Genomic DNA, 23,654 nt, shown 5'->3' with positions numbered 1-23,654 from the left:
TAATCTCTTCATATAAGGTATGACCGTTCATTAAAAAGACGCTATCATATAGGTAATTTTATTATTATAGACAGACAATATTATAATAAAAAGATAAGCTAAATCAAAATAAGAAGTTTCACATAGTGAATTTTACTTAATTGTAAAATTTATAGTAAACACATTTTATATGTCATTACCGATGGTCATTACCGATTTGTTATAACGAGTGAATGGTAATATTATGTTAACTAAACAAAATAAATTCCTAAAATTTCTTAATGAACTGTTACATAAGAAGTCACTGGAAAGTAACATACTATTAGTTTATTTAAGTTGTGTTGTGAATATGGTGTATTGTAGTCATTTTTCGATATTTAAGATCTAGAGCTTCTTAAAAACACCGTAGACATCAGAATGGTCAAAGACCTCGATATCACTGTACGCAGCTACAAAAAGGCTTGTTTTTCACTCGAAAACAAAATGTGTAAATGAAAAAGATAGTGCAACAATTTCTTGCAAATGCAAATAAGCTGTGATACCGTGTGGAAGTGCATGTCACCAAAGCCTACATGCACGAATGTAACTAGCGATGAAAACTAACTATGGCAGCAATATTTAATTTTTACGCAGTTTTTGGATTTAAAAATTAAAAAATTGTCATGTTTTAAACCATCACTGTTTTTTTAGATAAAGTTTTTGTATTATTGAAACGTTTATAATGTAATTTAAAAAAAATAAATATACCTATATGGTCAAAATACTCGTATGGTCCGGCCCGTTAATAACCAAATGAGTATTATACCCATATGGTCCGACCATACGCGTATGGTCGGACCATATGAGTATACGCATATGGTCATGACCATACGCGTATGGTCCAAATACTCATATGGTCCGGAACATATACATTTCTTTTTTTCTTGATTTTGATCTTTCAGTTTCAAACGTAAGCTCTACACAATCATTTACGGCAAAAGAGACTATTTTCATTCCCTCTTGACCTTGTTTCTTGTACCCCTTACTATGGCGATTATATTTCGCAACACTTAGCTTTTCCGGTGTCTCTATTGATGTTTTAGATTTTAATGAACGTAAATTACTGTATGTAAAACTGGTTAAATACAAATTCGGGGATTTCGTATTAATATGATCCTTCAAACTTTCAACAATATTCTTAAAGATACAAAAACTTGATTTGAAATTATGTTGGATCTTTAGAAATATTATTACAAGCGGTATAGCACTACTCAATGTCTACGGTACTGTTGTGAATAATGTCCATAAATTCAGTAACGAGCTATTTTTAGTTACATATCATTTGAATATACTTTTTTTTTAAAAGATATTAATTAAACACCATAGTAAGATCTTTGAATATGGTCTTTATCGGTACTGACATTAATTTTGTTTGGTCACTTTTAAAAAAAATTATCTGCCTCCTTGTTGAATTTATCTTCAGGTTGCCGCTGTTTGCTGTTTATCATATTGTTTTTCTCATTATTGTTTTGTCATATAGTAGGCCGTTGGTTTCTCTTCATTTTTATTTTTAAGTTTAAAATAAAAGGAATAAGTGCATTTTTGAGTTTTCATATACAATCAGATTCGAACTGAATTAACAGTACAATTAGTTCTGACCATCTGTGTCAAAAAGTATGAATGGAAAAACCAAACCAAGGGGGGGTTAAACAGATCTTCTATTCATCGATGTGTCTTTCAGACCCTGGGTTTACATCTTCTATTCATCAATAAGTTTCTCAAACTCTGGGTTTAATTCTTCTATTCATCAATAAGTTTCTCAAACCCTGTGTTTAAATCTTCTATTCATTAATGTGTTTCTCAGACACTGGGTTTAATTCTTCTATTCATCAATGTGTCTCTCAGACCCTGGGTTTAATTCTTCTATATAATGAGTTTCTAAAACTCTGGGTTTAATTCTTCTATTCATCAATGTGTTTCTCAGACACTGGGTTTAATTCTTTTATATATCAATGTGTTTCTCAAACCCTGGGTTTAATTCTTCTATTTATCAATGTTTTTCTCAGACACTGCGTTTAATTCTTTTATATATCAATGTGTTTCTCAAACCCTGGGTTTAACTCTTCTATTCAGCAATGTCTTTCTAAAACACTGGGTTTGATTCTTCTATTCATCATTGTGTTTCTCAGACACTTGGTTTATTTCTTTTATTCATGAATGTGTTTCTTAAACCCTGGGTTGTGAATTCTCATTACTATAAGACGTGTTACGGTACTTGTCTATCCCAAATTCATGTATTTAGTTGTTTATTTAAATGTTTAATGTTATATTTAACGCATTCTATTTGAAAAAGAGAATTTCTATTTTATTCTCTTTTTTTGGTGGTTTCAAATTCGGTTGACGATGTGAATTGAAATAAACACTTTTTGTCAACAAATCTATAAGTTAATGGAAATGCGCTTACATGATTTTATCAAATTTGAGGAAATCTCCCCACTCAATGAAGAAAACTAGTATTCTTGAATTGAAAAACGTACCAGTGGGGAAAATCCCCACATACACTACACATATAAAACCAATAACATTAGAATGGAAAAATATCCCCACATTCACATCTACAACCAAAAACATCAGAATGCCGAAATTCCCACGATAAGATTATTAATTGGAAAATACAAGCTTTAATATTGCTGACCATCAAATGGGGAAATTTCCCCATAATCTCATTATGTTCAAATCATAGAAAATATTGTTGACTATCAATTGGGGAAATTTCCCCATAATCTCATCATGGTCATATTAGATATTATTGACTAAAAATTGGGGTAATTTCCCCATAATCTCATCATGTTCATATTAGATATTGTTGACTTCAAATTGGGGAAATTTCCCCATAATCTCATACGATTCAAATTTACGGCAAATCAAATAATTGTATGTACTAAAACTGTCATCCCAAGTCGTGAAATTTAGACAGTGTTTAGACAGTTGACTACTTATGTTCCTGACAAAATGTTTGAATATTTTGTGGTTATCCGTATGAAGAAGGCAGAATGTTTTGAATACAGATTGCTTTTAAACACGAGGAGCTTACTTAAATCGTCATCATTAGGAACAGACCTCCTTAAAAGAGAGGCAAATGATACCAGAAGAAAATTCAAACTCATAAGTCGAAAATAATCGGACAACGCCATGGTTTAAAAAGAAGACCAACAGACAAACAATAGTAAAAACACAACATAGAAAACCAAAGACAAAGCAACAAGAACCCACAAAAACACAAGGGATTGTTATATTCTTACGAAACCACAAAAACCACAAAACGCACACAAACAAGGAATTTAAATCTATGGTTGTTTAAAATGTAATAAGCAGACACTACCGACCGCACTACTAAAAATCAATTCCAATCAATTTGTTATACCAAATATCGATATTTTCTAATTTCAAATAGTTTTCCTGAAGCTGTTGATGTTCAGAAAATATCTATCCTGTATGTAAACGGTGGTCATGTTTTAGTGAATTTATAAAAGTAATTCTGTTAATGATGAAACTCAATAACTTGCACAAGTACATCATCATCAATTTTAATATGCTAGGATTGTGTTTACTAATTACTATAAAAAGTGCTCTATGGCACATTGTTACATATTTTAATATTGCAACTATATTGAACAGCTTTATGTGCATAATGTTGTAACACACTTGGCGATTCTACGCACATCTATCTGTTGTTGATGATTTTTGCATACATTTTCATCTATTTATTTTCGTCGTTGATGTTGTCTCATTGATGGTGTGATAATTACTTCTTATTCTACATACAGTTTGTCATATTAAATTACAAGCACATTCAGACCAAACAAGCTAATTATGTGAATGTTTGTTTTTTTGTCATTAAGATACCATGATAATGTCCCAATATAAATTAAATAACATATATAACCTTGTTCATTCTTGTATACATGTATAAATAAATAGGATCATTTGACTGATGTTAAATGTCTTTTGTTCAAGGACAAGGAAATACAGCTTCCTTTTGTTGTTGATATTGTTTATTATATCCTGTTTTGAGAACATTATCAGATGACTTGTGAGTTTCTTGTAAGTTCATATATATATGAAAGTGTTTTGTTAAACAAAACACCTTCAGCTGAATTCATCTCGATGTCTTTTGTCGTAGATTCTGTAGACCTAACACTCTTACTAAGTTGTCGTCTGCAAATACGACTTTGTAACCTGTAAAATAGAGACTATCCAATCAAAGGGACAGAAAACCAAACACAAATTATGCATATACAATTAGATCAAACATATATACATCTTTCCTTTCATATGATGTTTCCCTAGACTTTATCGAAATGTTGACTCCTTAGTGAGTCTTTTACTTCGAATGATATGTGCATTGTTTCTGTTGATTGGACATGTGATGCTCTGTGTTCTCTCCAGATACGCCAATTTTCTCAGCCAATAAATGCAAACGGTCATTTTTATATAAATTAGACCGCTCTTCGTTTTCCTGTTTGAATTGTTTAACACTAGTAATTTTTTTGGGCCCGTTATAAAAGGTGTCAGACCACCAATTAAAAGTCCCTATCTGTTCAACCAAATTTTGCAATTTTCATAGATTTCTAAATTTTTTATCTTAAGTTTAACCTCTTACAAACCAGGTATGTCCTGAATCGTACAGGTATCACCTTTCTTCATTCCAATTTTCGACATACCTTTAAAGCCATATAAGAAAGAAGAGACCTTCCGAATGGATGTACCACTAAAAATAACCCCTGGTTTTCTTGAAATCTTAAATTAGTATACTATGGAGCGCATTAATCCTCAATTTTTAATTTCAACTCATAGACAAGTAAATTTGGGCTCAAAATAGTCTTAATATATTTCTCTTTCACCAAAAGTTTCATTTTGTAATTCTCATCTGATTATGTCAAATGTATTGACTTCTTTTCTATTATATTTATGTGTTATGGTAATTAATATTAATCACCGCATTCATTTATTAGATTTCATTTTGTTCAACGTAATCAGTGCGATATTTTACGTTGGAAGTGAGATTCAAAACAAACCGGACATAGCTTTATGATATATTTAATTGCTGCCTTAGTTTGCTATTAATAAATATTGAAATGTGCATTGTTATTAAGTGCAATATCAGTATTTAGTTCAAATTTAATCTTGGGTCAGTACTAGTTCTATCTTATTCATTATAATGACGTCATTTTTCATTTTTAGATGATCTGTTTTACAAATTCAAATGACGTCATCATTTTTTTGTCATTTTTCACAATTTCAAATATGACGTCACTTGGCGTTGAGATTTAAACATATTCGGATGTGTCTACATTTTGTGTTGCAAATGTCTGGTTAGGTAATGTATTTCAGTTGTTTCCTGTAATTAGTTAATATTTCAGTTGTACCATGTACAGCTTTTGTTTATTAATTTTATAAGTTTACTGTTTGCAAAAGTATAAATTGTTCTAAATGATAAGGATGTTCTGGTAACTAACAGAAAACCCTGGCCGTTTTTGGTACAACTTTTTTGATCTTTTGGTCCTCGATGCTGTTCGACTTTGTGCTTGTTTCGGCTTTCAAACTTTTGTATCTGGGCATCACTAGTAGATCTTGTGTGGATAAGTGCACTTCTGGCGTATTAAAATTTTCAACTTGTTGCCTTTTGTTGGCTGTTGTTCGTGTGTTTCTTTGTCAATTGTATTCTCCAATTTATTTATATTGTAGTCCTGTGGTGTTGAGTTGTCATCTTAATGTTATATTTCACATGGCTATAAAAGAGGAGGTTTGGCATGCCACAAATCCAGGTTTAACGCGCCATTTTTTTCTTTAAAAATGTCCTGTACCATTTCAGGAAAATGGCCATTGTTATATTATAGTTCGTTTCTGTGTGTGTTACATTTTAACGTTGCGTCGTTTGTTTTCTCTTATTTTTGAGTAAATTCACAGTGCGATAAGACGTGTCACGGTACTTGTCTATCCCAAATTCATGTATTTAGTTTTGATGTTTTATTTGTTATTCTCGTGGGATTTTGTCTCTTGGTCCGTAGAAACGTGTTATATTGTAGTGTTGTTTCGTTGTTCTCCTTATATATTTTATGCATTTCCCTCAGTTTTAGTTTGTTACCCCGATTTTGGTTTTTGTCCATGGATTTATGAGTTTGAACAGCGGTATACTACTGTTGCCTTTATTAATCTTCTACTTATTAATGTCCTTCTCAAATAGCTAGGTATAAATCTTCTATCCCTAAATGTTTTTCTCAAACCCTTGGTAAACATTTTCTATTTATCAATGTCCTTCTAAAATAGTTCTTCCATTCATTAATGTGTATCTAACAAAAATGGGTTATAATCTTCTATTCATTAAGGAAGTACACTTCTGAGGAGCCACATTTCCCTCTGTTAAACTTTTTAAATGGTCATTATACTTTGGAAGATAAGTGTTTTCTGAAGTGAATTCATAAAAAAAAATCTTAGGCTTGTGCGCTTTTTATACGACCGCAAAAATTTTAATTTTTTGGTCGTATATTGCTATCACGTTGGCGTCGTCGTCGTCGTCGTCCGAATACTTTTAGTTTTCGCACTCTTACTTTAGTAAAAGTGAATAGAAATCAATGAAATTTTAACACAAGGTTTATGACCACAAAAGGAAGGTTGGGATTGATTTTGGGAGTTTTGGTCCCAACATTTATGGAATTAGGGGCCAAAAAGGGCCCAAATAAGCATTTTCTTGGTTTTCGCACAAAAACTTTAGTTTAAGTGAATAGAAATCTATGAAATTTTGACACAAGGTTTATGACCACAAAAGGAAGGTTGGGATTGATTTTGGGAGTTTTGGTTCCAACAGATTAGAAAATAAGGGCTAAAAAAGGGCCTAAATAAGCATTATTCTTGGTTTTTGCACCATAACTTTAGTATAAGTAAATAGAAATCTATGAAATTTAAACACAAGGTTTATGACCATAAAAGGAAGGTTGGGTTTGATTTTGGGGGTTTTGGTCCTAACAGTTTAGGATAAAGGGGCCCAAAGGGTCCAAAATTGAACTTTGTGTGATTTCATCAAAAATTGAATAATTGGGTTCTTTGATATGCCGAATCTAACTATGTATGTAGATTCTTAATTTTTGGTCCCGTTTTCAAATTGGTCTACATTAAGGTCCAAAGGGTCCAAAATTAAACTTAGTTTGATTTTAACAAAAATTGAATCCTTGGGGTTCTTTGATATGCTGAATTTAAAAATGTACTTAGATTTTTAATTATTGGCCTAGTTTTCAAGTTGGTCCAAATGGGGGTCCAAAATTAAACTTTCAATTGTTTGATTTCATCAAAAATTGAATAAATGGGTTCTTTGATATGCCAAATCTAACTGTGTATGTAGATTCTTAATTTTTGGTCCAGTTTTCAAATTGGTCTACATTAAGGTCCAAAGGGTCCAAAATTAAACTAAGTTTGATTTTAACAAAAATTAAATTCTTGGGATTATTTGATATGCTTTATCTAAATATGTACTTTGATTTTTGATTATGGGCCAAGTTTTCAAGTTGGTCCAAATCAGGATTCCATATCAAGTATTGTGCAATAGCAAGAAATTTTCAATTGCACAGTATTGCACAATAGCAAGAAATATCTAATTGCACAATATTGTGCAATAGCAATTAATTTTCAATTGGAGTTATCTTTCTTTGTATAGAATAGTAGTTGATAATATATGTTGGAAATTTGCCAGACATACAGTAACTATGATGTCATTTTCTATTTTTATTTGCCAATTACTTTATGTAAATAACTTCATTGGAAATTTGCCAATATAAAATGTTGCTGATGAAGCTTTTTTTCCTTATCTTATCTAAAATGTTTTTAGATAATGTATGTTCGACATTTGCCAGACATGACTATGATGTCATTTTCTATTTTTATTTGCTGGCCAATAACTTTATGTAAATAACTTCATTGGAAATTTGCCAATATAAAATATTGCTGATGAAGTTTTTTTATTGTTTTATACAATAAACAATGTATATTCACTTTTACTACCAACCAATCTTTACCATTCAGTGATAACAAGCACTTTATTTTACATTTTAATATTTTATGATGTATTTAAAAGAGTAGTTATTGTTGCAAACTCCATTAGAAATTTGAATTGATATCAGTTTTGGAAAAAGGAAAACGGGGATGTGAAAAAAAGGGGGGGGGGTAAATTTTTCTCATTTCAGATTTCATAAATAAAAAGAAAATTTCTTCAAACATTTTTTTGAGAGGATTAATATTCAACAGCATAGTGAATTGCTCAAAGGCAAAAAAAAAACTTTTAAGTTCATTAGACCACATTCGTTCTGTGTCAGAAACCTATGCTGTGTCATGATCAACTATTTGATTTAAGATTCAAAAAGTTTGAAGAAGAAATCTTTAATTGATTTGTTAAATCTTGACATTTGTTTTGTGTAAAAAAAACCACCATGTAATGTCAAAAATTTGATCACAATCCAAATTCAGAGCTGTATCACGCTTGAATGTTTTGTCCATACTTGCCCCAACTGTTCAGGGTTCGACCTCTGCGGTCGTATAAAGCTGCGCCCTGCGGAGCACCTGGTTAAAAAACTGTGGCCATCTGAAAAAGGACAATTTACAGAGTATGCTAATTTCCAAAAAAAACAGCAATACATGGATTTTTTTCAAAATCTATCTAATAAAAACTCATTTTGGATGTTTCATCTTTTTAATACCTTGTATCATAGACAAGAAATCATAAAACACATAATATAAAAGCATACAAAAATAAATTATAACCTTTTTCAACCCCCAAAATCTGGGATTTTCCACCAAAACAGACCTTAATTCCAGCATTTCATAAAAAATGGGCACACTTTCTCTGTTAAACTTTTTTCCACAGTTAATTTGCAGTTAAGCATATAGAAACTAAACATTTTGAGCCCAGGAACATTAGGGGTTAGTGCGGATTAAAAAAGGTTTTATGTCATTTACTATCCCCACCCCACCCTAAAAATCTTATTTCCAATAAAACAGCAAAATATGGATTTTTCCAAAACTGTCTAATAAATACTTATTTTGGGTGTTTCGTCTTTTTAATTATCTGTTTCAAAGACAAAAAATAATAAAACACACAGTATAACAAAATACAAAAATATTTTTTTTATAATTTTTCAACCCAAAAATCAGAAATTTTCCACTAAAACAGGCCTGAATTCAAACATTTACATGAAAAATTGCACACTTCCTCTGTTTAATATTTTTCAACAGATAATATGCAGTTAAGCATAGATAAACTAAACATTTTAAGCCAAAAACATTAGGGGTTAGTTCACATTAAAAAAAGTTCTCAGTTGTTTACTATCCCAACCCCGCCAAAAAATCACATTTCTAACAAAAAAAGCAATATATGGATTTAAAAAAAGATATATAACAATAATCCAATTTGGGTGTTTTATCTATTTGAAACCTTGTTTTTTGATCAAAAATCATATAACACACAGTATAATAACATACAAAAAATCCTTTATATAATTTTACACCCCAACAAATCTGAGTTTTTTCACCATAACCAGCCTAGATTCCAACATTTTCACAAAAAATGGAACCCTTCATCTGTTCAACCTTTTTTTCACAATAAACATGCAGTTGAAAGCATAATTACACTTAACATTTTAAACAATTAGATATGGGTTAGTGTGCATTTTAAAAAGTTTCATGTTATTTACTATCCCCACCCTGCCCCAAAAATCTAATAAAAACTTTTCTTCATTTCATGCTGTGCAAATACAGCACGTCGAATAATTATGTGTTATTAGATTAGTCTATAATTGTCAGATAAAACAGATTTTTTTAATTCTGAAACTCCCCCATTAAAGATATTTGTCCATCTGTCACATTTATTTAGGTTTCAAGCCCAAAAATAGCCAAAGACATAAAACAACAATAAAATGCAGCACTGTCATTTTATTAAAATATATGTTTTTATATCTAAAATCAAAGATTTTTCAAGAAAACAAACCAAGACATTGACCCCTGACCTTCAAAGTTATACAAGAATGATGACACACCCTCTGTTGATTTATATACATGTCAAGTGTAAACACTGAAAGCATAAGGGTTTTCAGTTATAGAGCATACAAGATCTTTACCATAGGACATGAGTTTCTGAGCTGTAAATCAATTTAATTAGTTTTTGACCTTTGACCTATAAAGTTGAATTAAAGGAGTAGGTTCAGTAAGACCCCTTTTTGGCCCCAAAATATAGCAGTTTTACAAAATTGTTAAAATGTAAACCTTTAGTTATTCATTGGACAGTAGAATGCTTCTGCTACATACATATGGGCTGTTTTTGACAATACAATGCACATATATCCGGTACTAGCACCATTAAGTCATGCTAAATTACTGAAATCCTCATAATTCTAGCATTTTAGTTAAATTTTAGACGGTTTTCGTGTAAAACGAAAGTGGCCGCATTCGTGTTCATCCTTAATATTGAAATGTTGTATTTTATGATAATACATAACATATATAAAGGTTGAGGATGAACACGGATGCGGCAACTTTCATTTTTACCAAAAACCATCTGAAAAGTGACATTTTTCGGCATATTAGGTAGATTTTTCATATCTGAGCTTGAATCGGATCGTTTTAATGACTAAATCTGTTAAAATCTTTCACATAAACTAATTAATTCAAATAAAATAGACACTTAATTGTTTAAAAAGTGGTCAAAATCTTTCGTCAGATGAACCTGAAATTTGAGGCCAAAATCGGTCCTTACCGGACCTACTCCTTATGGAACACTCTCTGATGTTGGTTATTACATACAAATATATGTGTTGTTCCAATTAGCTCATGAAAACAGATTCATTATTTTCTATATGCTTTGTTGTAAAATTAACACACATATTATGCTTTTATTGAATTTATTTTGCATTGGGTTAAGACAAGTTTAGTGGCAGTGGATACTTCTTATGGAAATTCAGAATTTTCAAAAAAGGTTTTAGGGTCACAATAGATAAAAGTATTTTACAAAGATAGACAAACACAAAATATTGATCATATCAGTCTGTTACAGTTAATGAATAAGTTGATTGTAAATACGTATGTAGTTATAGTAAATTAACTTTCAATTAAGTGTTCGGAAATATACTTGGAAACAGCATGGATTATTTTAGAAGATCTTGTTACTCTTGGTCCTTTGCCACATTCCTCAGAAAAAAGTTGTTGTAATCCATTCTCCTGACCTCTTGAAAATGCTATTAGAAGTGAAGCCTTATTAAGGTTCGAAGCCGCAATTTTCCGTGCCACTTCAATGCTTAACACTTTATTGTCAACAAATTCCAGTACTGAAGGTAGATTTAACTTACATGAAGCTGATAGGTCAAAGGAATGGAATGCTGCTGGAACAGTAAAAGTTGCAGAAGAAAATTTGGCATCAGTAAAGTAAATTTTGGAGGATTCCAAAAGTTTTTGAAGGAAAGTCACATTCTATAGTACATCATGTACAGCATAGTCACAGTTCAGTAGAGTTTTGATTAAATTTATTTGTCAGAAAGATTTGAGGTCTGGGTTATTTTCGTCCCCGAGGGTATCACCAGCCCAGTAGTCAGCACTTCGGTGTTGACATGAATATCAATTATATGGTCATTTTTATAAATTTTCTGTTTACAAAACCTTGAATTTTACAAAAAACTAAGGATTTTCTTACCCCAGGAGTAGATTGCCTTAGCCGTATTTGGCACAACTTTTTGGAATTTTGGATCCTCAATGCTCTTCAACTTTGTATTGATTTGGCTTTTTAACTATATTGATATGAGCGTCACTGATGAGTCTTATGTAGACGAAACGCGCGTCTGGCGTATAAAATTATAATCCTGGTACTTTTGATAACTATTATTAATTTTGAAGAGAAGTCTGGTGTCCAAAAATCCTTGAATATGTGTATTTCAATTTTTGCGGTGGTCGTATAAAAAGATCAGAACACAGGTTTTACAGAGCTCTTATATTAACAGAAGATGAAATTTATGACCCTTTGACATATGAATTTTACCAAGTATTGTATAACATTTATGACATTGCACCCTGTTGATATGCATGTATATAATACATGTACTTATTGGATATTACATGTAATCAATACCAGAAATATTGTGGTTTGTACCTATATATAGAAAGAGATACACTGTTAATTTCCAATCAAAAGCTACATGTATGGGTTTTGGTCAATGTTATGGTCATATGATGACCTTAAAGTAGTTTGTATTTTCATTAATTTGTTTGTTTATCATATGATTAATATTTTTCTCATTGGCAAATCATATTTTCACATGGACAGGCTACATGTATGATCTTAATCTTGCATATATGTACAAATGTATGTACATGTATATTGTAATTTTCTGTAAAAACTTGCATTTAAATATTCATTTGAAAATCTACATACAGTGTTTTCTATAAAATCATCTTCCTCCAAATATGTACATGGTGGACCACAAATAACATCATTACATTTTTCATCATTGCCCTTTTGTCCTAACCATTTTCTTCTACATACTCTGCAAATACCTATAATGCAATTGATAGTTATTCACATGCATACCATTAATCTAATATGTTCAATTTCAACAATCAGTTCTTTTTTTATATCATTCATTCACTTCAACATACATGTATTCAATAATACAAAGTACATGCATTTAGTAGCACACACAAACGTGTATGAACATGATGAAGGTTACATTAATATAGTATTATTCATTCTAATGAATTTCTATTTATTAACACATTAGAACTTCAGCAGTGATGTTGTATTTAAAATTGTGCATCCAGCAAATTTTAGAACATATATACATCTAATTATATTAAAAAATAAGTTATCTAATCTATACATTAGATGATAGATTGAGTCTTCTTTAAATTAATCTAATTGTTGGATATAGATAAATCACTCAAGCGCAATTATTTATCAGCATTCAACCATGCATGTCTAAGGTATAAATCAATATTGTCATATTTTCTCAAATTCAACAAAAAGATTGGAATTGTAGTTTCTAGATGGTGCTTTTAGATATTGTTTTTTTTCCAAATTAGGCAATTTAGGATTGTCAATTAGTATAATACTACAGGAAAGAATTATTTGATTGAATGATAAATGAGACAAATAAATAATTAAAACATGTACAATGTATATTATTAAATTGATTTATCCTACAATCAGCCCTCTATTGTACAAATAACAGGTTTACAAATAAATTTTTGCTTTGCTTTATTTGTACATGTACAAATAAAGTCTTCTTGTCATGCTTGTGGAGAGTTGCCTATTGACATTGGCAATTATACCATATCTTCTTTTTAATATCGACTAGTTTCAAAATTGCATGTTACACAACTTGTTCATGGCTCCACAGACCAGTTGAACGCGTTGAAGCTACATTGGGCCCTGTTTAAGCAATATATTGACGGCTATGTTGAAGCTAAATTGGGCCTTGTTTAAGCAATATATTGACGGCTATGTTGATGCTAAATTGGGACCTGTTTATGCACAATATTGAAGGCTAAATATAAAAAGGGTAAGTGCATGCAAATCACTATCCCTACCACAAATGGAAAATTTTTCCCTGCCCATGATACATGTACATGTAAGCCTGGCGGCAAATCAACACCCCCCCCCACCCCACCCAAAAAAAAATAAAAAAATAATAAATAATTTAATATTTATGTCATAAACTTTTATATATATTCTATAACTCTAACTAATTCAAACTTACATGTTCCTATAGGTATGACAACTCCATGCTCTATGTAGATTGTTCTCATTTGGTCTGTTGAAACTCTTCTGTCACCACGAATAGCCTGTCAAAATTTGCTTTTAGTTTTTTGTTTTGCATGCTCATGTTCTGATGCAAAAAAGGTTGGTACATTGCATGCATACCTCCTCAGCCTTGATTTGTGCTTGTCTTTGAATAGTTTAACATGAGCAAGGCAGATATTGTAATTTTTGGAGGTAGCAGATCCCCAAAAAACTCCAATATCTGATTGTATTATCTGTTGTTCTGATGTACTTAAACTTTCAAAATTTACATGTTTACCAACTCCATCACATATTGGTGATTTTTCATAGAAATGAAATGTGCAAGTCCCTTCCATTTATATCATATTAAAATCAAATATGCCTCTGATCAAATGTTGTTATTCTGATGTGACAGTGATGTAAACAAAGTAAAAACAAGTCTTTCTAAAGGAGAGTAAACAAAGGGGCAGTAAATCTGTATTTCTATTCCTATTGATATTAGTAAAATCAAATTATTTTATAGAAACTGTACCGTAATTTCCTTTAAAATGGTTTTTAAGGATTAAAAAAAAAAGAAGAAGTTTCATTTGATTGTATTTCATGTACATTTATTTAACAAATTGAGTAAGAAATGGAAAAGGCAAATATATAGTTCCGTTTGTGACATTTTTTAAAGATATGATAAAAAAGGTAAATATAAGTTTCCCCAAAATAAAACTTTACAAAAGTATTAGTTAGTATACTGTTAAATTGCAAAACTGAAAAAAATAGTCCGAACCCATGCGCATTTTCTATAAATTTAAATGAAAAAACACCATTTTTGATAATTTTCTTGTTTGGCAAAAACTGGAAATTTAGTCATTTTGGTGTAGTTTTATTCCAAAACTATAAAGATGTAACAATCTTTCATTTTGAATTTATTGAATAATCAGACAAAGTCTAGTGAAAGAACATAAGATGAATATATATAAAGTAACACAACATATAAAAAATTAGCACACAAAAATGCCATTTTCTGCCATTTTGCATGGCAAAAATGGAAGGAAATTGTTTTAGTTAAATTACCATGGCAACCGTAATTTTTTTTGATTAATTAGTTATGTTTTTTTTAATTAGACATAAATATCATCATATATGTGCAATATAAAGAAAATTGAAAAAAATGGCCACACAATTTTGATGGTTACAGGGAACTGGTATTAAAGTATTGATCATAACATGACAATCAAATGTTTTAATGTTATTAAGGTATATACTATCACCTTCTCCTTTGATGAACTTGAAAAAAATCTTCCATGGCCTTGGAAATAGAAAGAGAGTTAACAGGTTTCCCTTGATGAAACACTCTGCCATTCCTTACTGTAATGCCAGTAATATCACTAGCTTGATTTGTTATTGGAATCTTTAGAGTTACGTAACAGCTCCAATGATTGTCCCCACTGACAGCAGCTATTTGAGTGATGTGTGAGTCACGTGCTGTAAAAAAAGAATTTAAAGAACTTTGAAGCAAATAGAATTGTGATTGTTCCTATATCAAAAGTTGTATTTGAAAAGAGATATTTTAATAGAATAGTAGTGCATAGTTCACTGATGGCCCATTCCCACTATTATTTCTTTAATTTGGCATTTAATTTAAAAAGATCATATCATAGGCCACATATGTACTAAGTTTCAGGTAGATTAGACTGCAGCAAAAATTGTATGACCAAAAACTTTAACAAAACTTTAACCTGACACAGGATGGATAAACATACAGATTGAGGGACGCACAGACTGAAAAACATAATGCCTCTCTACTATTGATAGTTCGACATAATAATGTGATTGTTGCAGTGTGTTCAAGCTGTTTTTAAAAGTAGACGTTTTTTTTTAATTCTTTGTGTTGTTCTTGGTAATCGTGCACCAAATATATATAGAATAACCATACATATCAATGTTATTTGTACAAGGCTTAGAAACAGGTAGAAAGCGAGGCTGTGCCGAGCATTTCTACCTGTTTCGAGCCAAGTACAAATAACATTGATATTTCGAGACAATGTATGGTTATTCTTTATATACTGCAACTCTTTCAACTGTTCTAAATGAAGCATTTAGGGTAAAAAACATCATTTCTTAATTTTCAACGGAAGACGTAAAATTTCCGCGAACCTGTATGTTTTATTGACGTCATAAATTAAACTCTTCGGAAACATATTGTCAACGTCATAAACAAGATGATATACGGTCAGTGACTGTATATCACATATGAATATACGGTCAATGCAATTTGACTGCTCAAATAGCACAGCTGCAGTATATAATGGATTTGCTCTTTCATGATTATTGAAATTGTTCATTTGTTAAAAGTTTCTCATGAAAGCACATTTCTCACTACATATATATATGATTATGTCAACATAAATAAGATTTAGGCAATGTTTTTCTACCAGTCTAAAAATTTAAGACATTGATGACAAGTACACTTCAAACAGATTTGCAACAGGCCATATTGACATATTGCCTAAACATCAATAGCCATATCTCTTAGTTTTTCTTCATCTTTATAATTTTCAACCATCATCTAGAAACTCTTTTTTATTTGCATTTTTTGTATCATTCAATTATCACTTATTTTTAAAACTTGTTCATGTTGATTGCATGTGCAAATGTTGCATATTAAAGATGAAATAATGAAAGGTTAATTAAAGACTTGCAAACTATACCAACCCTGATCTCTTATTATTTAAATATGCATTATATGTTTACTTAAACTTGTAGTTTCAAAGTCAAAGCAAACAAGTTTTGCTGTCTCCTGAATATGGCAGTGATCTATAGGTGGAGATGGTGCAGAGGGAATCTCTGTAATGTCTTGGTGGTCCTGCAAATCAATTGCACTACTGTTACTTAGGCCATCGCACAATTCATTTACAGTATTTTTCTTTATTCTGAAAAAGCAATAATTTTTGAATTTCACATGTTTAAAATAAATATATATATATATATATATAATGGACAACATATTGTTATTGGTCTGTTTCTGAATCTTTCTTCCAATGAATTTTGTTCGTTTATTTACAAGCAGATGCTTCACCAAAATTAATTTTTATTTTGCACAAACTTTGACCAGCACAGGGAGGCGTGCATACATTGCCTGATGTTAACAAAATTATATGTGAGCATAGTTTGCTGCCGCCAACAATGAGTTGAAAGAATTAATGCAAAAAATTATAAAGAATATATTTTTTTATTTTCAAAATGACCAGGGCAATTGCATTCATTTTTTTTAATGGTATAATGGCTCATTTAAAGTGCCAACACAGCCAGATAAATTGTGACACTAACCGTCACACCATTTATTCTTCTATTAGCAATGACTTTATGAGGTAACTGATCTATTATTGGTTCAGAAGAAAATACATAGTTAAAAAATGGAATGTATTGTGTTTATTTGGGGTTTGCAGAAGTACATTATCAACATACCGTCTGTTTCTCAGCTGAATCCGTCTGAATTTTTCTTTCCGTGTGACACTAAATGCCTTACTTTTTCTTGCTTGGAGATCTCTTAAAATTGACAACCGCTTTGTATGGACACCTGGAGATAAACCTATTTTTTTTTTGACCTGAGGAATACTATGGTAATAAGTATTTTCACTTAAATTCAAACAGACTAACATTACATTTAAATATATAATTTCTAACAATTGTTTTGAAAAACAGTAAGCACACATAGTCGATATATTTGCTTTTTTAAAAGAAGACTTTTGTCTGCTCCTTGTTTATTAGCTACATTTTAACTCTGTCTGAGGTTATAATTTGTTGTTTCGTTTTTTCTTAGTTCTTTTAACTTGTTCCTTGTTTGTCATATGATTCCTAATTTTTCCTATGGTTTGTTTGTCTATAGGTGTCCTGTCCCTGCTTCTTGACAAGTGCTTAAAAGTATCAAACAAAGAAAATTATTTTGAAAAACAGTAAGCACACATAGTCCATATATTTGCTTTTTTAAAAGAAGACTTTTGTCTGCTCTTTGTTTATTTTATAAGCTACATTTTAACTCTGTCTGATGTTATAATTTGTTGTTTTCGTTTTTTTTTTAGTTCTTTTAACTTGTTCCTTGTTTGTCAATGATTCCTAATTTTTCCTATGGTTTGTCTGTCTATAGGTGTCCTGTCCCTGCTTCTTGACAAGTGCTTTAAAGTAGCAAACAATAAAGTTTTAAACAAAAATAAAACAAATAGTATACCTTGAGTAAACAGGATTGCCCTTCATTTTTCTGTGCAACAGATTCCGCTACTCTTATATTGAGACCGGAGGAACCACTGTTAAAATGTGCCTTTGGTGCTTTGGATGCCACACTTTTGTTGAAACTTTCATTCCCCCGTGTACTTCCTAGATTGGACAGCTTGCTGCTTTGCGTTTGTATCCTTTCATAAGGTCCATCAATGCAGTTTGAAGAGGAATGTCTTTTAATGGCTTTCCAAATGGTAGAGATGTATATTTCTTTGATGGATCTTTAACGTAGGAACACCATGTTTTTTTCACAAAAAGTGTGGTCACCAAATGGATGTTGATCCACAGCTTCCAAACCAGTCTCAACACCACCAGGGTCATTCTGGTTTTGGCACAGCATATAATTCAAACAATGTAAGAAGTATTTGATTATTTTCTGATTTAATTTTTTATGTTTCTGTCCGAGACTGTACAGTGAGTTGGCAATGTTTTTAATGACGTGATTTCGATCAGACATTTTCTATATATTGGGGTTTACTTTTTTTCTCAGTCTAGCAATGGTTGTGGTGTCTTCATCAGCTGTTATAGTGCCAACAGTGATACCACTGTTTTTTTATATTCTGGACCATTTCAACTACCATATCCTGCTCCATAGCCTTTGAGCTACCATCCCAATTTAGTCGACAGTCATGCAATTTTGCCTTAATTCCCTTTCTGTTAGCTTCATCACAGGTTTTGCAAAATTGGCTGCGAACACTGCAACCTATTAATTTTCCAGTTTCTGCACCAATCATGGAACAGTGCCCTGGAAAATAAAAAGTTTGATTTCTTTTTTGTAGCAATGTAACAAGTTAGGGAAGAGTTGTGCTTACAAGATCTATTGCCATATATTGTTATATTTAGACTAAGAAAGATCAATTATCTCCCTTGAAAAAAATCTGACCAGAAATATCCTCCTTCAAGCACATTCTCAGGTTGTGTTTTGCAACTGTGTATTGTTCTACAACTGTGTAATGTTTCATCAATATTGACCCATCCATTAAGGAGCAGTTGTGCTTACAAGACATAATGACAGATGGAAGGACAAACAGACAGACAGACAAACAAAGAGACGGAGTGATTCCTATATACCACCCCAAAAAGACCCCTCCCCCCTTTATGTTTTTATGGGGTATATCATGATATAGTAAGAGCATTTGGCTGCCTATTATTGTTATAATATAATGTTTGATGTTTCTTCGACTGCCACTTCCTCTTTTTTGCCAGGCTCCATCGACACCCACAATCAATTCATTACTATCAGATTTACTGAAAAAACAAAACAAAGATAGAAACTAAAGCTGTAATAGAAACATCCAGTTTTACCATTTTCTTGCTAAATATGATTTGTCTCAACTCAAAGAATTCAAACATAATGCAAAATCATTTATGGCCTACATGTACTACCCTTGTGTTTGAGAATTGACATGGTTTATCATGGTTCATTAACATTAGTATTGTTTACTTTTTTGCATGCATTACCTGAATGACTGAAGCCTATTTATTAAGCAATTTAGATTTTTTTAAACCACTTTTTCATAGTTCAGATTTCTCAATAAAATAGGGGGGACTCTTATTCCTTTTGAAAAATTCTGGTTTTGTACGATAGAAAGCTTTTTTTAAATGACTTGCATGTCTTACCTTTCTTTGTAAAGAGGGTAGATTTTTGTCAAGGGCAATAATAGTGTTCGAAATCACACACAGAATATAACGTTACTGTAACACGGCATAATTGTATTCTTATATTTTTACGTCTTATGCTTATGACGTTACACGTACCTTCAGTCTTCAGTCTTCAAAACAAATTCAAATAGTTTACATGTCTTTGTTTCTTTACATGAAGTTTAATCACAATCACTATACGATAAATAGATTTCAGCTAGATCATATATGCACCTACTTCTTTGTAAAATCAATGTCCTCAGATAGACATACAGCCATGGTGCTCTTAGCTACAGTCTCTATAGCACCCTGATTCCTTCTGCCTTGCACAGAGTAATGTATTTCTCACAGGTGGTATATTGAGAGCTGTGAGGAATGTGTTGACTTGTCTTCCTCCAATACCAGTATGTACAATAGCTGAAATTAAAAAGAGAAAATTTAACTTTGAAAGTCTTAATTTGTAATAGGAGCATAGAAAATAAACAATTCTGAATATTGATAAATTACTAAGCATGTTTAATTTCACATTTAAAATTGAATGTAAGTTCTTTATACTTGTACTGCAATAATAACTCAATTAAATTATTCATTATAATTAAATCTTGCATACATTTTTGAATTTACAGTCAGTTACGGATCAAGAAATTTTCAGGGGGGGGGGGGGGGGCACTGACTGCCGTAAGAGGGCCCCTCCAGTCATGCCCCAGTGATTCTCTATATAATCAACCAATTTTTTCCCCAAAAAAGGGGGCCGGGCCACTTGACCCTGTCTAAATCAGCATCTGACAGTTAAGCAGGCATATACATATTCAATATAAACATTATGTACATATCCCAAGTCACTATCACCCTTTAATTTAAGTGGTTGTCATCAGATACTGCATGTATATTTGTGTACCTCTAGTCATTTTACAAGTTATCATTTGCAAAATTGTGTTTAGACTTTAGACACAGTCATTGTTCACTAAAAATACCTGTAGCTAATTTGGTGTTGGCATCCCATATCTTGTTATGTCTTTTCCCTGTTGCAACATTGTTTATGTGAAGACATCTGGTATTATAACATGGTATCTAAAATGTTTAGAAAAAATATTCTTATAAATTCATTACAATTTAATGTAATGCAATATGTACTTACTAAATGCAGTGTGTTTTATACCTTCAACATGTTCAACAGTAAAAACAATGTTTGTCGATGCAAATTGTGTATACTACTATTAGGAGTGAAATAATTGTTATTTCTTTTTACTTGTAAACTTTAGAGGATTAAGCGATTGACTAAGAGTCATTTTGTTACTATTATCTGACCTCAGCCCCCATAAGCTGTGTTTGTCCATTTTCAATTAAGCACTACCTTTAATAGTTTTAATGTATCTTTAACCTAAATGATTTGTTTTATGTTACAAGTCTTTTTTGTACATCAATATATAAGTATACAAAAAATTGAGTGACTGCAAAAAAAGATTATTAGTTTTCCAAATTATTACCACCAGCTTTATTTCACCCTGTCAATGTCCATTATTCAAGTTTGTTTATAATGCAGATTAGCTATGTATTAAATACAAAACAAAAAAAGTTTCTGTAATAATCCTGTGTTTGGTAGAGTTGTTGATATTTTACAAATATTAAATCCTGATGCAGTCCATTTGACAAATTGAATAGATGCATTATTTTAGTCACACACCCAACCTGTATAGAAGGTCACTAAAAAAGATGAGATTCCACCATAACCAAGTATTAGGAAGCTACCATTTGATTTTTAGGGAAGGGGGACTAGGATAGAATTTGAAAAAGGCAAGACAAGTGTCTTGATTAAAAAATTCAGAATGAACAACTGGGAAAAAAAGGAAGGATGAAAATTTATAACAAAAGAGTAGGATATGAACAAATGAAAAAAATCCAAGATCATGAGAATGGATTTGTAAAAAATAACAAGGCAAGTCAGAGATTACAATTAAAAAAATGCAGGGAATTATAATTCATACTTCTCATAAAAATCAAATGGAAGCTCCCTTCTTGTCCAAAAAATGAGGGGGTTGCAATTGCTGAAAAATTCTAAAGATAAGCGGTTAAACATTAAAAAAAATTGGGCAGCATAACCACTAGAAAAACACATTTCTCATGATCACTTAAAGGTTGGTTGTTTTAAGTTTGTGAATTTGAAGAGAGAGAGCTTGTGTAAAAGAAGGTGGGCAGTTCCCCTTATCTTAAAGGAACATCTTCTTCATACAAAGAGATAGAATATAAATGTCTGTGAATTTTTACCTTGATAATAAATAGCTGACAATCCATATGTCACAATGCCAGATGCATGAGTCAACTGCAGAGGTAGTCCACACTTTTTACAAGCAGACAGATCCTCTGCAAGAACACCAAGTTCCACTATGCGTCTGTCCATAGACCCGGAAGTTTGTGTCGAAGTTAAAAACAACTGCTCCGCGACGTTTATAGGGGGAGTTGACATCATTCGCGGATGCCTAGGACTGGTCCTTCAAAACGGAAAGAACCTTGTCATCTGTTGCACATCTTTCACTTCTCCGATCTACAAGACCCTGTAAAACCTTCCGTAACCACTCCGTCTGCTTTTTACTCTTAGAACCTTTCACTTTGCGTACCATAATCAATGTAAACAATATCTACCGGCAGACTATTGTTTACATTACCGACTCACATCCGGGACTTTGAGTAAGTCGTTCTATTTTTATACAATCATTTCTATTTACCTTTTATTAATTTATTTTTGATTAAATGAAAATATGGAAACAACTAATGTACATTTAAACGATAATATTTATCTTCTGCGAAATATGACTTTTTCAGCCATTTTGCGACATCGAAGTCAATCGCGAGTTATCTCCCGTTGACCACTTCCAAATTACGGTAAAATCGTCAGAAGAGTACATCCTTAATGTATTTCTCAAACTTTGGGTTTACATCTTCTATTCATCAATGTGTTTCTCAAACCCTAGGTTTAAATCTTCTATTCATCAATGTCTTTTTCAAACCGTTGATTTACATTTTCTATTTATCAATGTGTTTCCCATACCCTGGGCTAAATGTTTTTATGCCCCACCTACGACAGTAGAGGGGCATTATGTTTTCTGGTCTGTGCGTCCGTTCGTTCATCCGTCCGTCCGTTCGTTCGTCCGTCTGTCCCGCTTCAGGTTAAAGTTTTTGGTCAAGGTCGTTTTTGATGAAGTTGAAGTCCTATCGACTTCAAACTTAGTATACATGTTCCCTATGATATGATCTTTTTAATTTTAATGCCAAATTAGAGGGTTAACCCTATTTTCACGGTCCACTGAACATAGACAATGATAGTACGAGTGGGGTATTCGTGTACTGGGGACACATTCTTGTTCATCTATGTGTTTCTCTAAACCCTGGGTTTAAATCTTCTATTCATCAATGTCTTTTTCAAACCGTTGATTTACATTTTCTTTTAGTCAATGTGTTTCCCATACCCTGGGTTTAAATGTTTTTCATTTATATGTTTCTCTAAACCCTGGGTTTAAATCTTCTATTCATCAATGTCTTTCTCAAACCCTGGGTTGAAATCTAACTTAGTGAAAATAAAGCTCATCATTATTATTCTGAAATGTCTTTTAGGGTTATTTCTTTATTAAAGAGTATAGAATACTAACGAGAGTCAGGAATAAATAGAATAATAATAGTTTCAATGTATAGAAACAACTTCACCTAAAGATAACAGCGATTTAAGTGAATTTGTCCAGGCATAAAATATTTAGATATGAAACTTTAAATTATCCCCCGTCTTGGACTTTTGATTTATGCAGTTGAAACTCATCAAAGATCAGTTAAGGTGGTACCCAACACTTTCACAAAAATTAATTTGGCTCGTTTAATTTTCATAAAACTTTCACAAATTATTTACTTTGACCCTTTTACAAAAATATCAAAAAATCTAAACAATTGAACCAAGCGTTTTATCAGAAAAATTACACTGGTTATATAGCAG

General features: G+C 31.6%; 1 protein-coding gene and 1 pseudogene across 2 annotated transcripts in view; one reads left to right on the top strand and one right to left on the bottom strand.

Annotated features, from left to right (window-relative positions):
* LOC143071071 (organic cation transporter protein-like) overlaps positions 1 to 23,654 on the top strand; it is a 44,030-nt gene that overhangs the window by 2,221 nt on the left and 18,155 nt on the right. The window lies entirely within an intron of this gene.
* Positions 14,697 to 22,226, bottom strand: LOC143073809 (uncharacterized; annotated as a pseudogene).

Source organism: Mytilus galloprovincialis, chromosome 4 (assembly GCF_965363235.1).
Source record: "Mytilus galloprovincialis chromosome 4, xbMytGall1.hap1.1, whole genome shotgun sequence".
NCBI classification, from domain to species: domain Eukaryota; kingdom Metazoa; phylum Mollusca; class Bivalvia; order Mytilida; family Mytilidae; genus Mytilus; species Mytilus galloprovincialis.
The sequence above is the reverse complement of the archived record's forward strand: the minus strand, read 5'-3'. Positions and strand labels throughout refer to the sequence as shown.